General features: G+C 37.8%; 1 protein-coding gene across 3 annotated transcripts in view; it reads right to left on the bottom strand.

Annotated features, from left to right (window-relative positions):
* LOC139450552 (protocadherin-9-like) overlaps positions 1-16,662 on the bottom strand; it is a 74,420-nt gene extending 57,758 nt beyond the window's left edge. For 2 of the 3 annotated variants that reach the window (XM_071232306.1, XM_071232303.1), the window contains exon 1: positions 8,754-8,857. The gene's annotated coding sequence lies outside the window, so the exon portion shown is untranslated. Of the gene's footprint in view, positions 1-8,753; positions 8,858-16,634 lie in introns of those variants that run through there. The other variant, XM_071232305.1, reaches the window with a different exon arrangement.
* Between the last annotated feature and the right edge of the window lie 208 nt (positions 16,663-16,870).

Raw genomic sequence — 16,870 nt, 5'->3', positions numbered from 1 at the left:
CTTCATTTAAATTTCTATTCTTTTCATGACAGAGATATGAGTATTATTACCCCTTATGCATTCACATTTCAAATTGCCATGACAACAAAGTCACCCCAATTACCCTTCCGTCTTGTAAATGGAACATATCCGTGACGTTACTTGACACAAGAAAAAACTTTGACAACAGTGTTGCCCAAGCGACACAGCAAAGCTTGCAAACCATACAGGAGCTGTACAAAACGAAACCTCTATCAACCAACCAGACACTTAGTGCCAGGGCACACCTTGAATTAGTGTCCTTCAAATCCGTTTGAGGAAGCCTCTGTCCAAACCTACAATGTTTGGCAAAGCCATGGCGAGTTATGACAGAGCAGAACAGTGCTGCTTTTATTTGTATTCAACTTGTAACAGACGCAAGTATTGAATGATCTTCAGAAGCCGGGAGCAAATTCACGAGAATTTTATTCTTGCAATACACCAAGGAGTAAAGTTCAGAGGAAATCTTTGTGATTCAGCACCTGACTGATCGGATCTTATTTCAATGAGTTGTTGATATAGCTTAAACAAGTTTTTGTGTGTAAACAAATCTGGCTTGGTTGAGGCATTACAGTTTGAAAAAAGATCCTCCCCTTTGTATAGAATTAAAATCTCAATGCCTTAAGATGTGACTGGTTATTTTAACTATCGCAAAGTCTTAAAAGAAATTTATCATACTTCTCTAAACTTAATCAAATCAATGTACAGGAGGGAGTTTGAGTTTAACACTCCTTTGTCCAATACACAGTCCATGAACAGGATGTAGCATTTGTAAAAGAAAGTTTTCTTAAAGAGGGCCTACTCTCTGGACAGTTGGCATTCCCAGAAAATTCCACAATTCCTTCAAACACCATTTTGTTGGTTTGTTAATCCAAACTCCATCATGATAATCTGTCCAACAGTTAATGATTAACCTAATTTTATTCAAGTGAGTGAGTGAGTATGGTTTCATGTTGCTTTTCCAGCAATATCATAGGGGGGGAGGGGAACACCAGGAATGGCCTTCATACAATGTACCCATATCGGGAATTGAATCCGGTCTTCGGTGTGATGGGCGAACGCTTTAACCACTAGGCTACCAGACCACCCCTAATAAAACTGAGGCAATGTCTCAGTTTTCCAAATGGTTCAAATGGTACAAAGTGCTGACCTAGACTTGAGATGGGGCTTCAAGCCAGTCCCCCTTTAACATGATAGTGAGTGAGTATGGTTTTATGCCGTTTTTAGCAATATTCCAGCAATATCACGGCGGGGGACACCAGAAATGGGCTTCACACATTGTACCCATGTCGGGGATCGAACCCGGGTCTTCGGCGTGACGAGCGAACGCTTTAACCACAAGGCTACCTGACTGCCCCTTTAACATGATAAGGCCTTTGACACTGCTATACTTAAAGCCCCCTTCTTCTTCTTCCAGTTGTTAAACCCATACACTTAAAACCCAAACTAAAAGTAATAAGTTCAGATATAAACTAATACAGTGTAATGAATGATCAGGATATTGCACTGACCTTCTTGAAAGGAATCAAATTCCCAATCGATCCAGTTCTTTCCTAGTTTCCCTTGCCAAAGGTCATGTACGTGCTTTCCATTCCATTGAAAGTCAACCATATCTGGGCCACTATAATCTCAACTGATGGAATGATTCATCTTCAAGTTCGTTTTTTAGGCCCTGAATGAAATTTATCAATTACTAAATTATCGTCTGTTGAAAAGTCCAGTGTGAATGTGTTTATTTGTCTGTTTATTTGCTGTTTAACAGCGAACTCAGCAATATTCCAGCTATGTGACGGCAGTCTGTAAATAATTGAGTCAGGACTAGACAAGCCAGTGATTGACATCATGAGCATCGATCTACGCAATTGGGATACGATGACACGCATCAACCAATTCAGCAAGCCTGATCACCTGATCCCGTTAGTCGCCTCTTACGACAAGCATAGTCACCTTTTACAGCAAGCATGGGTTTCTGAAGACCTATTCTAATCCTAATCTTCAAAGGTCTCTAAATGTGGAGGAGGCAGATGGCAAGTATTGGTTCAATTGAGACAATACTGTAGTATGCAGTATGTCACTTCTTGATTTTCGTGGTCCCTGATCCACTTGATACTCAGGGAAGAATATAAAAGAGACACCTTTTTTTTAATTTTTAAGTTTACAGAACCAACTAACCTGCATCAAAATCAGAAAACAAAACAGTTTAAATTTAGTTTTATTTCCCAATGGATTAGAAATATAAACGAAATAATACAAACTATACATTGTATAACCTAACATGATCGGGTGGTCTGATTTGGTTGATGCATGTCATCATATCCCAGTTGAATCGATTGATACTTATGATGTCAATCACTGGATTGTCTCGTCCAGGCTGGATTATTTAAAGAACGCCATCATACAGCTGGAATATTGCCGAGTGCAACATTACAAACACTGTATAAACAGTCTCTGGTTAATGCAAGCCCTTTACACAGAGATTTCTTTGATACCCATATCTGGTGTCCCCCGCCGTGATATTGCCGGAATATTGCTCAAAGCGGCGTAAAACCATACTCACTCACTTTCTTTGATATACATATTCACCTGGGTGTTACCGTGACAACATTGAACATGCATTTAAAACCAAATTAACATGTCTGTTTTCTCACCAAACTGATTAACCTAAACTTTTAAGCCAGATGAAATATATAAAATGTGCTGAACAAAATAAAAATTCTTTCTTTAAATAAAAAGTCCCTAAACCATAAAATAAAGAAAGCATGGCCTAACACATGCAAACTAGATCTACGAAGACAGGTCAAGGTATAAAGGTTCCAATTCTCAGAAACGTGATGCTAAGACAACCAGGAGGCTTGAGTGCGATTGGCTTAGACCAAGGCACAGTTTACATCAGAGTAACCCTGGTTTTATCCCTAGACTTTCATGCCAGATAACTACAGATACCCTTACAAAGAAATCTTGGGATGTACCTGAGTGAGTGGGTGGTTGAGTGAGTGAGTGTGTGTGTGTGTGTGTGATTTGGTGAGTGAGTGAGTGAGTGTGTGTGTGTGTGATTTGGTGAGAGAATGAGTGAGTGGGTGAGAAGATGACCGAGTGTGTGTGTGTGTGTGTTTTGGTGAGAGAGTGAGTGAGTGGGTAGGTGAGTGAGTGAGTGAGTGAGTGAGTGAGTGAGTGAGTGAGTGAGTGCATGCGTCATGCGTGCGAGCCTGTGGGCGTGCGTGACTGACTGACTGAGTGAGTGACTGAATAAATAATCAAATCTGAATCATCCTACCTAAGGCCAACAGCATGAGCAGCAATCCACACCATCAGGAGCAGTGACACATAATCAGCCAGTTCAAACCTTTCAACCACTTAATCCTCAAGCCAGCTTGAGGTACTGACATATCGTGACCTATATTCCCCATGGGGTAAATTGGGAGACACAAAATCGAGACTGTGCAATATAAACTCCTGGCTATCTAGACCTCTATCAGTGCTCCCTAACACCTCCACCTCAGCCTGTGTGTTTACTTTGCCCACAGACTCCTAGATTCTCCAGGAGGACCATACAGTCCTCCCACTTTATCACCCACAATGATGGCTCCATGAAACAAGGAAATGAAACAATTATATATTTATCAGTAAATTGCTGGGATTGACAAAAAACAGACACTACTTATCAATCATAGGCAACAAACAGTGCTAATTATCAATTTGCACCCCATAAGCTTCTGAAATATGGTTGCTGAATGTGTAAATAATCATCCACATCACAATTACTGTCCTCATGGATCTCCTTCATCATCATAGGAGGATGGCCTCCGTAGCCAAGAGGAAAGAGCGTCTGCCATGAGTGCAGAAGGTCAGCGGTTTGCTCCTCGGCCATGTCATACCATGCAGGTGTTAGAAGATGGTAGTTGTTTTCCTGTATGGGCCCACTTGCACAAAACGATCTTAGCGCTAAGACTATTGTCAGCCTATGCTAAAGTATGGGAGTTACGATCACCAGGGCCCACTTGCACAAAACGATCTGAGCACAAAGACTATTGTAAACCTATGCTAAAGTATGGGAGTTACGATCATCTTAGCGCTAAGATCGCTTTGTGCAAGTGGGCCCTGGTGATCGTAGCTCCCATACTTTAGCATAGGCTTACAATAGTCTTAGCGCTAAGATTGTTTTGTGCAAGTGGGCCCTGGTGATCAGCACTTGAGATAAAACAAGGACTGGTCAGCCTGGAGTCACTGTACTGTGTCTAAGTGGGATATTCATGTTAAACTGAGGATGGTATCTCAGTGGGATAGCACTATAAAACTGGTATTAGTCCAGACAAGTACAAGCAGCAAAACACACATACACATATGCATCGGGATCGGGTGGCCAGGTTCTCTGACTTGGGTCATGCATGTCATCGCATCCAAATTGTGTGGATCGATGCTCATGATGTCAACCACTGGATTGTCTGGTCCAGACTTGATTATTTACAGACCACCGTCATATTGCTGGAATATTCCTGAGTGCAGCATTAAACAACAAACCAACAAGCAAAGCACATCACTGTATAAGTGTGATAATCTTGGACATGACCTCAAACCTTATTTAACCTTACCTTACAACCTGACATTTTTTTCTGTGTTTTATTGATATCGACAAAGTTAACTTTGAAAACTGAAGTCGGCAGAACTGAATGAACTTAAAAACTATTGATTCTTCTTCAAATTTAAGGACACACAGGAATACAACGAAAAGTGTACTCTTGTGTTGGAATACCACGTTCACCTTCTATTTCTAATTTTCCCTTGCTGTTGTTCAAGAAAATACAAACTTTTCAACCCTGCTGAGACAAAACAGTATTAGTCAAGAAAGGGCTGATATCCTCTAAAAAGAACACTGGCGAGTTCAAAGACACTCTTAAGTCTCAATTAGATCTGGGCTAATCCTTTATATTCTTTCTGTCTAAGATTCTGAGTCACTGTCCATCATGCTTCAGACAGTGATATACACACTTAAAGGGGCTCTTCCCATTGTGACATTGTGCTTACCCTTTTCACAAACACCTGGTGTCATCACTGATTTTCAGTGATCCATTGAAATAATTATTACAGCTATTTTGCCTTTTACACTCAGTGCAACCTGCTTTAGCACATAATTGAGACTATATTTCTGGCATTGATGTTTTATATAATATCAGTCTAATATAACTTATTGTCATCAATTACTATAACAATCAAAGATGTATATTGAAAGAATAGTCATTGTAAATCATAGTCATCATTTGCAAAAACAATCAAAGATATATATCAATATTATATTCAATGTAAGTCACTGTCATCAATCACTGTAACAATCAAATATGTATATTAATACTATACCCATTGAAAGTGATTGTCATCAATCACTATAACAATCAAATATGTATATTAATACCATACTCCATAAAATTTATTGTCATCAATCACGGACAAATAACAAAGATATTCACATTTAAAGGAGCTCTTCTGATACCAACAGAATAGTTGTACCACACAGACACTATACAGTATGTGCTACATACAGGGGCAGTTCTCTGTCTCTAGGTAGTCCTTCTTTAAGATCAACATGATCAAAGACCTGATGAGTCTTATGCTTCAAGCTATTTACGATTTGTTTAAGTGTAAAAAGACTTCACCATGATAATCACATGGCGACTTTTGCTGAGAACCAGTCCAGAAAAAGTCTAAATGTTTAGAGTATTTAAAGGTGAGGTGAAATGGGGTTTAACTTCACTCCTAAGATTATTGCACTTACATAGCGATGTGCATGCACGTGTGTGTTGCTGCTTGCACTTGTCCGGACGGATGCCGATATATAGTGCCAGCCAACAGAGAAACATGCCTCAGTTTAAATGAATACCCCACTCCGACACAGTATTCTGACTCCAAGCCACCCAGTCCTTGTTTAAGCCCCTTAATCCCCAGCACCAGGCAGGGTAACAACAAGTACCATTTTTAAAACTTCTTTTGGTATGATGCAGATGGAGTTGAACACTTGACCTTTAGCACTCTGCCACTAGACCACAGAGATGGTATTTCATATTTCAAGGATGCACATTGTTAACGAAAATGTGTTGCTTTCACCAACAATACTCCCCCTGACATTATCAAGCTATTACAAGCTAAGTTCATTGTCGAATATTAATAACAGTCAACAATTAAGGTTATCTCTGTACCATTGTTCTGGGGAAGTAGGGTGGCCTAGTAGTTAAAGTATTCACTCATCATGCTGAAGGCCTGGGTTCGATTCCACCTATGATTTCAGTGTGTAAAGCCCTTTTCTGGTGTCCCCTGCCGTGATATTGCTGGAATATTGCTAAAAGCAGCATAAACCAACTCACTCACTCACTCACTGCCCCAATGTTCAATTTTGAGGAAAATGTTTATTGTTGACTGTCAGATATTCAAAGAGAAGACATTTTACCTGTTGATGGAATCCATTATGATGTCATGAGTAAATATGGTCGTCTACTTTGAACAATATGCCAGTTATATCACAGCTTGTCAGCTTGATGTGAGAGAAAAGCCAAAAGTGAGGCAGGTCTTAACGGTTACTGCATTGGTGAAGCCCACAAGCATTGGTATGGTGCTAACAAGCCAAGTATCAAAATCGAACCAAAGATCATTGGATCCTTGCATGTCTAAGGGACACAATTCTGTACAACAGATTGTTATAGAAGGTTCAACATATGATTAAAATGAAACACAGCTTTGAAAAGTAATTCAGTATATCACGACATGTCAGCTTGGTGTGGGACGAAAGCCAAATGTGATGCATGACCCAGACAGATACCAAGAATGAAAATCACCAATATGGGCATATATATGCTGACAAACCTACAGACTTGAAAGGGTGATATGGTTAGTTTTGTTTATTTTGCTGTTTAACACACCACACCCAGCAATATTCCTGCTGTATGACTGTGGTCTGTAAATAACTGAGTTTGGACCAGACAATCCAGTGATTGACATCATGAGCATCTATCCACGCAATTGGGATAAGATGACATGCATCAACCAAGTCAGCAAATCCGACCACCTCATCCATTTAGTCATCACTTATGACGAGCAAGGGGTGCTATTTGGTTTGAACCCATGATCATAGGTTTCTGTCATGTTTAAAGGATGCAATTCTGGATTCAAATTATGATGCATTAGATAATTGGGCCACTTGTGTCCTCCATAAATGAAGGAGCAGAATCAGTAGGCATGTATGCATGTATGTATGTATGCATGTATGCATGCATATACAATATTCAGATTTATGACAAGGATTAAAAAAAAAGGTTTGTTCACGTCATGTTTGTTCACGTCATGTTTGTTCATGTCATGTCTTTATAATTCCACTGTTGGTAAAATGTATGCTAATATATCAAGATTCATAGAAGTATGCATTGTCTTAAACCCATCAGGGGCAGTGGTAGCCTAGTGGTTAAAGCATTTACTCGTCACGCCGAATGGGTACAATGTGTGAAGCCCATTTCTGGTGTCCCCCACTCACTCATTCACTCACTCACTCACTCACTTAAACCCATCAACCCAGATTTGCACACTACCAACATGTGCATACACTCAACCAGACATGACATAGACATGCATATTCACATACTTATGTCAACATTCACACATACATGTCCACATTCACACACTTAGTTAAACAGGTTCACATTCACACACAAAGATATCCATGCACAAATCCACACAATTACATGCATGAATACATTTACACAAATGCATGAATATACACAATGACACAACCATATGCATGAACACAAACACTCACATGCACCGACGTTGCAGCACAAACCATAGAATTCACACACACACACACAGGCTCAGTTCTTTATCCACCTAAATCCAATCAAGACTACAAAATCAGTCCCATACCTTTAATCCTCCATCAAGCATCTAATCTGCTGTTGGCATTCTGGCATTATCAGATGTACAGAACCAAATGTCTCTATTGCTAATCAATGTTTCATGGAAGAGTGAGAGCTTAATGTTCAATATTATTGATAATTTCATAGTAGAGTACAAAATTCATGACAATAAAATGATTTCTAATCAATACTTCTGGCAGAGAAAGCTTTAAGTCTGAGAGTTGTTCAACAAAGCATCCCATCCACTGCTCTGTGGATTGATTTAAATATTGTTAGAGAAAACGGAAAGCTTTTTGCCTAATCTAGTAAAATCATTTCTTTGATTCCTTTTAGAACAAGAATGGCATTATTTGACAACACCAACTTAACTTGAACTTTATAGAGTCAGTAAATAATAACAAAGACATTTATTCCTAAAATTCAAATTTAAAAAAATGATTTTCTCTTGAAATAGAAATAATAACTTTCATAGCAATTACATTAAAAAGCATGTTCATCCGAGAATTTTGAGAAAGGATACGTGGTTCAAAGTCATCAATATCACATGCCCCAAAAGATAAATTCCTGATATAAATCAGAGACTGCATAATCAAGATCTCGGGTATCTACCGAGTAAAGCTAGTGGTATTAACCCCTATCCAACACTGTAGATATGCTAAGCCTTTAAGTAGATCGTACCACAGTGTTAGGATAACATTTACCAGTGAGTAGCAACTCGCAACACACTGTCACCCACACACAAAAGATTCAGGTACGGTTGGCTTAACATTTGTATGTCCTTAGCTGACCATTCTAACCCATATTTCACCTAAAACTCGCAAAACAACAACTTTAAGACCTTACCTGCTCACTAATGTCCAGCTGGGAAATAGTGGACTTCTAAAACATATATCCAAGTGGTCGAAAATGAGAGGTATTCAGCCCTGAGATGTAGCTGATAGCATGGCGTCAGGGTTTGCGCAAATAAAAGCCATCTCGTCCCTAGGTGAACCCCAGCCATACGGCTGGTTGTATACAGGGTATTGTGCCACTCACTGGCCACTGAAAGGGTATGCGACTGTGAATCTGAATGGGTTCTTTTTACTAAGCATTAACGGACAAATAAAACGTTAGCTTTCACCGATTACACACCATCAGAGTCCTATTGCAACATTAAAAGTTCGAACACACTTGGGGTATGATCTGTTCTTAACGACACCCATAGGACGTTTTAAGCCATGTATGTATAGATTATAAGACTTCCTTTATAAGGACAATATAATGAGATTAGTGTATGCTTGGCTAATACCCTAATTCCTAATGTTAATGTCTTCTATTGAAAATTCAATAACTAGTTCTATCTGTATGTATGTGTGTATACTGTTTACTGTGCCTCCCTGGTAGAGAGGTTTGTAATGCCAGTCATAGAATAACAGATCCGAAAACATGTTGGTATTGCAGAATGACATCTTTGAAATGTCTATTATTGCTATGTTAAATGAAATGGGTTGGAATTAATGATTATGGATGGTTATGAAGTCATTCATACATGACAAAGGCGTTGACAAAAGCACTTGCACTGTAACAAGAAATCTAAATATGTTCTTCTCTACTTTGAAAGTAGTCGTAGTGGTAGTAGTACCTATATGACTATGTTGAAATTAAAAAATGTCAATGCCTCAGGGGTAAGTTTGTGAAAAGAACAGAATCCAAACAATTATGATATGAAGTATATCAGTCAATAGTATATGAAACCATAAAAGGAAAACTTAATATGTCAGTACTTCAACTGACTTCATGGGTACAATGTGTGAAGCCCATTTCTGGTGTCCCCCACCGTGATATTGCTGGAATGTTGCTAAAAGCGGCGTAAAACCTCACTCACTCACTCACTCACTCACTCACTCAACTGACTTCAACTTTCCAATAATCAACGTCTCTTTGATGTTGAGCAAAATTATGGCAGCTCCAGCCTTTGGTGTCTACCTTTCACCACTCTTTCGACCATGATTTCAAAGACCATCATAGGACTCTTCCGCAAAAGTTATTTGATCAAGGTCACAACATTCAAGACCTCAATAAAACTTTTGAAAAGTATTATGGTAGATATGTGGAGGACATTTCCAAATTTGATGCATCAGTGATTCTTTATTTCTTTAGAACTAGTAGTAGTGGTAGTAGTATTTGTATGTACTGTGTAACAATATACTATTACACTCAAGTCAATAGAAGAAGAAAATGTAAAAATATATCTTAAATGATAACACTTTGTTGGAAATAGTAGAAAAGTAGTAGTATGTGCATGTACTGTGTAGCAATTTTTATGTAGTGCTTCAGTCAATAGCAGAAGAAAATATAAAAAAAATATACATACTCTGTTGAAAATAGTGGTACTGTAGTAGTATTTACATGTATTGTGTTACAGAGTAGGCCATATTAGATAACTGCATAAGAAGCTTAAAAAATAATATAAATAAATAAACATGCCTATATAGTGATAGTGTATGAGATAGTAGTATTTGAATGCAGTAGTATTTGAATGTACTGTGTAACACTATATGACACATTGATCAATAGCAGCTTAACTGCTTCCATCATGCAATTATCTCAAATTTGAAATGTATGCTATCACGTTAAGTTCATCAGATTATTCACTTACTTTGACCTTCATAATTTCACAGCGTCATTATTACAAGAGGACTACTTACAGCACTGCACAGTATAAATAATAAAACTTCACCACAAAGCTTATTACCAAACCAATGACTAAGAGGTACAAGATGATCACAGCCTTGCCAAACACTGTTCCTTGACTTCAAACATTCACCATCCATCAGATTCAATTTGACAATAACCAGCTTCACAATAAGTGATTTCCCGACAATTTCCATACTAATTCTCACACCAAACATAGGGCTTCCTGCACATCCATACATAATTACACAGGGATTAGAAGCACACATCCTTCATTCCTTCAGCACTAGGGAAACATGGGATTCAACAAGGGGTAAACTACCTCCTCCATCCAAATCCCACAATCTGACCAGCTCAACATAACTCTCCACACCCTAGCCCCTCCGCCCATTAAATGAAGTCAATCAATGAACAATTGATCAGTCTATTTCTTCTACACTGACCATTGGCCGGAATCTACCCTCAAATTTAACTTAAGATCCCATTTCCTCCTTTGAACCGTTGCCCGCTCCTTGTGAGTTGATGGTTGTAATTGATGGAGATGTATGGAAATCTGGCTATGGTTCCTGTGGAGGTGAATACTAATTATGAAATTGTTCTCAATAATTAGCGTGTTTCTTGCCTTCATTACCAATGGAACAACTTGAAAGGGCACACACTGGTTTACAGAGAGGGTTTGTCACAACAAAGTGATTATCTCTTCCTTGGATCTTTTGGAAACTATGGAGGATGTCCTTATTTAAATATTTGAGTGAAATTACAATATTTGTTGCTTTCACGTACTGAAATTAAATTTTCTTATGGTACAGTTAAGTATCTCACAAACTGATACCAAAGAAAAGATATTGATTTTAGATTTTATGACATTATTTGAGGGTATTGTTTGCCAATCCTTTGTGTGGAGAATGGTTCATATCGTTGACCACTGGTTTGGTATGGGACTAATTACTTCAGCAACCCATACTTGTCGACTAACTACATCTGGACAGGGTAACAACAAGTACCATCTTTTAATGTCTTTTGGTATGATGGGCTGGGGATCGAACCCCGGACTTTCCGCTCTCAGGGCGGATGCTCTACCACTAGACAACGGAGGCGGTCAAATACGAGTCAGGGAAACAAGGCTGTATGTATATATTCAGGGTGCCTTCTGGGGAGTAGATATGTGGGTGGGGTGAGAGGGTGAGACCAAGTCGAAGTGGGAATCTCTTCAGTGATCACGATCACACACCACATAATCAGACAATCCATTATTCGATTTCTATGTCAAAGCTAAAAGAAACTTTAGAATAACAGTACTTACCGACCTCGAATGGTTAATAATCTCAAGGGTGATGCAGATCGAGCTACAAATTTGGCTGTTCAATAAGTGTGTCCAAACTCTTACACACTAAACAATAGACCTTTATACCGTGTACTGTACATTTTGATGACAAAATGGAAAGTTAACCTCATTTGTCAACTGAAACTTGGATCACTTGCAGTCGTCTTATAACCAGTATGGATAGATAAAACTTTATGGCATCATTTATTTCATAATCATAAGCACATGCATGAATACACATTCCCACAAAACACATGAATACACATCCCCACAAAACACATGAATACACATTCCCACAAAACACATGAATACACATCCCCACAAAACACATGAATACACATCCCAACAAAACACATGAATACACATCCCAACAAAACACATGAATACACATCCCCACAAAACCAAATGACCAAAATGATAACAAATTTATTTTCGATGAATCTTGAAGTCATTGTCTAGCAATCTAGAAAATCAAGAAATCTTTAACAAGAAAGTCATATTGGCTTAAAGCTGTGAATGTAGTCCTGTGGAATATATATATTTTATGAAAAAAAAGAAATCTAAAAACACATAAAAAAGCAAGTCTAGCCAGCTCTAGCTAGCTCAATTCCTCGATGAAATTAGCATAGGGATTTTCGTTTTGATTTTTTGAGTCAAGAAGGTTATTGTGTAATATAAGATTTCAGAGACTAAATGATAGTCTACTGCGAATGCTATAAACTGTTTTTATTTGATACCACAAATTAAAACTATAAAAACACTTGCTTATAAATATTCAATACCTTCCTTTAAACTTTGAAACTTTTCTCTTTTCTTTACTTATGCAAAAAAGATATATATACTAAAGTTGTCTCCCCTGTTTATACATTGACCATAAGTGGAGAGGAAATCTAATAATGTATTTATTTCATTCAATGAAACCAATTCAACTTACAAACTTCGATACATGTCTACATATGTTTGATCAGATGATGCACAGCCTGGGAGCCAGTGTATTACATGAAAAGTTCTGACATGTCTTAAGATGCATAAAGCAAGATCTATAGAAGCTGGAAGATTTCTCTTGAAACTAAAATATATGACATGTATTGTTTTTGTAAAAAAGCAAAAACATACCTACTTGAAACGAATTGGAGCTTTCATCTAGAACAATCATTAAATACAAATTAGTTAACCTTTACAAAACAGAAATGATTGCCAAAACCACGATCCATTTCCACATGTCTTCCCAAATGAGAACAAATTGTATCTGATTCCTTTGTTTTTTGTGGAAATCTAAACTTGTGATGTATCAGTAGTTTTTCTTTATGTTCTTTGTATTTTAGGAAAGTGGAACGGTAACTTTTTTAATCAGATTGCAACAAATTCAGCCAAATAGTTTCTTTCATGTCGCAATAAAATCAAATGCCTCTTTTATCTTGAGCAAAGTCTTGATTCTGCGTATTGCGTTGAGCAATACGATGGCATGTGAAATCAGGCACATTTTATCAATATTAGGAGTTTTCTCTCTTTTTCACAGTCTATACCATAATAGAAAATGGGACAAACCCCGAATCCCCAGGTCTCTCCCTATTGTGCTCTATAGCAATTTCTGATTATGCTAAAAGCATGTCAGGGATGGGACAATTTATCGGGTTCTTTGTCGCTTGTAAAAGGAGTTTAGTCTGGTTTCGACAAAACTTTGATTTAAAATACACATGAATTTTGTCTGTTAAATGCTCCTGGTCTCAGAAGTGTGGTTTTATTTCTCTTTGTAGTTTTAAACAAGGAGAAGTCCTCCTTCCTAAAGTGCATAGCCTCGGCTTTCAATTAATTGGCATTATTTCCAGGAATCTCTGGACGACCAAAGACATCTGTCTTTGAGAACAGTTTCCATTCATCAGCTTGCCATTTACAATAGTTGGAATACTCGTCCGAAAAACAGATTACAACATTATTGACTGCTGTTTTCAATAAATCATCAAAAATGCCTTTTTGATCAAATAATTTATGTCAAAATTCATCGTGACCAAAACCACTTAAGAGGTCATATTGAGTTGTCATTTATCATTTGGGCTCAATAAGACAACAAAAAACAAATCCCATCGGCTGAGGAAATCATCCCAGCTAATTGTATTAAATGAGCTAAAAAAACAAGGTTGGGGAGATATTACAAGAAAAAAAGAAACGCCTCACAGGCATTTTTAATATGTTAAAAGCACCCATGATAGTTTAAGAAATGTAAAAATTATTCAAATTTATCGGCATCTGCAATAACTAGAACAATCTTTAAAGGTCTGTTCCATAAAACCCGCTATCACCTCTTGCGAAATTTCTCTCAGAACAATGAAGTTTTCCTGTAATATGTTCAAATTATCAATCTTATAAGAAAACACACTTAAATCTGAACACTTTTAAGGACAATAATTTAAAATGAAAGCAATCAAAAATGAAAACTAATCTGTGGCGAGGTGAGGTGAAATTGGGTTTAACGTCGCGTCCAAGATTATTGCACTTGTATAGCGACGTGCATGCACGTGTGTGTGTGTGTGTGTGTGGCTGCCTTTACTAGACCGGACTGATGCTGATTTATAGTGCTAGCACACTGAGATACCATGCCGCAGTTTAACATGAATACCCCACTCAGACACAGTATACTGACTCCGAGCCGACCGGTCCTTGTTTTATCCCCTTAATGCCGAGCACCAGACAGGGTAACATTAAGTACCATCTTTTAACGTCTTTTGGTATGACGTGGCTGGGGATCGAACCCCGGACTTTCCGCTCTCCGGGCAGATGCTCTACCACTAGACCTGGGAGGCGGTCTGAAAACTAATCTGAGTTGTTAAGACTCATATATATTAAAATGTTAAAACAGCAAAATATTTCAAATCAGCAAACTCCCCACACTGCATGTAGCATGACAGACGGCCTTATCACTGGTCATAAGAAAGACAGTAGGGCCACTTGACAAAATGTTGTATACATACATCCCCTGAGTATCATTTAACTATCTCTTAAGACCACTTAACTGGATATTAACCCTTGCCTTAATACAACAAGTAAATATATTTCCTCTAAACATTCTCCTAAATGGGTCGAGAGCTGTGCAGGTTGATGAAACGAGGGTTGAAATAAACACCTTTTATGAGGTTATCCCATAAAACTCCTGAACCCAACCGCAATAAGTGTCAGGTTACCGAGGGACATAAAAGTGTAAGGTTATCCCAACTTTGATCAATGTCATTGTCCACAGATTAAATACCTGGTAAAAGACCCTGTCTTTTGGACAAAGATTAGGCCAAGAGCTGCTGATGAAGGTTATTTTTTGTACAGGTGTGTAATATATCTTTCACATGACTGGTCTCCATTCACTGCATGCTCGAAAGATGAGTGGAAATAACACAAAGAAAAAAATACTTAAATGAATTTGGCTTTTATTGATAGTTTTAATATCATAAAGGCAATGTATTGCACTGGGAAGTGCTACGTCAACTCGTGTTCATATTAATTCCTGTCCAGTAAACAAACGATATAACAATGAACTTCTAAGTTATATTTTAGCTTAGTTTTTGTACTCCAATTTCAGGGTACAACTTAGACGAGTCTGTGACACAAATTATGGTTTAAATATTTGAATTTTTATTACATTATGTTCATATATTTCATATCAAAAGGACCCAGGTATCTATCATCCTTTTCGTCCAGTGTTTTCCGTTTGTAAACAGTAAACCTGTGTCTTGAGTGGAAAATGTACCTCTAACCAGCTTCCGTAGCAGAGATTATTGAAGTTATTAGGTTGTGACGTCATGGTAACCAATGAGTGAGTGAGTTGGGTTTAAAGCCGCTTTTAACAGTATTCCAGTTATATCACGGCATGTCAGCTTAATGTGGGAGGAAAGCCCAAAGTGATGCAGGTCTTAGATGAGCATTGGTATGGTGCTGACAAACCTAGAAACATAATCAGGGCGAACTGGGATTCGAACCTACAATCATAGGTTTCTGGCATGCCCATCTGCGAGAAGATATTGCTTGATCTCACTTAAGTTTTATTTCCTGTGCAAGCCATTTTGGATGATAAATGAACATTTCCAAATATCAAAGAAAAATCCTACAGTTTCTCTTTGTAATCTCTCAGTGTAAGAATCTTAAATCTGACCATGAATATTTCAACATTTTGATTGCTAGTCACATAATTTCTTGATCTCCTGAAGTCATACAATGTAGTTTTCGACTGCTCACAGTATACCTTACAGCAATTGTCCTGAAAGTTGAAATCAGTGACTATTTTCTAGTTGTCTTTTTCATATAAGCACATCATAAGAAAGTAAAAAAAATAACGAGAAAGCAACGTAGAATATAACATCATTTCAGCCATTATCTACTTGTTTACCAAAAGGGGCGGTCGGGTAGCCCAGTGGCAAAAGTGTTCACTCATCATACCGAAGACTCAGGTTTGATTCCCGACATGGGTACAATGTGTGATGCCAATTTCTAGAGTCCCCCGCCACAATATTGCTGGAATATTGCTAAATGCGGCGTAAAATCAAAACTCACTCACTCACTGTTTACCAAAAAAGTAAATTTTAGAAATAATATAAACAATAAAATTTAGATACGACAAATAGAAACCATTCATATTTTTGTTCATGTAAGAGCAATTTACAACTCAAAATCTTACCTTTCCTCAATCTGTCAAAATAAATCTTGCTAATTCATTCAATTTGAGCATAAAATTCATCACTAACCTTTGCCTGGACAAATTCTCAGCTACTCCACCACAGAGTTGCCAAACTTGACAAGTCAATGTTCAGCTGAGCTGAGACACACTGCACGACTGGACAATAAACATTCACATGAAAGTCACCAACAGCATTTTTTTATAGCTCGTACACAAATGTGAATGTTGATTTGCGCCATATCAAATTGTATTTACACGATTCATATGTTGTCGTTGGCACAAGTAAACATACTTTCGAGTATA

This window comes from Haliotis cracherodii, unplaced genomic scaffold (assembly GCF_022045235.1).
Source record: "Haliotis cracherodii isolate W230 unplaced genomic scaffold, xgHalCrac1.p SCAF_8, whole genome shotgun sequence".
Classification (NCBI taxonomy): Eukaryota; Metazoa; Mollusca; class Gastropoda; order Lepetellida; family Haliotidae; genus Haliotis; species Haliotis cracherodii.
The sequence above is the reverse complement of the archived record's forward strand: the minus strand, read 5'-3'. Positions and strand labels throughout refer to the sequence as shown.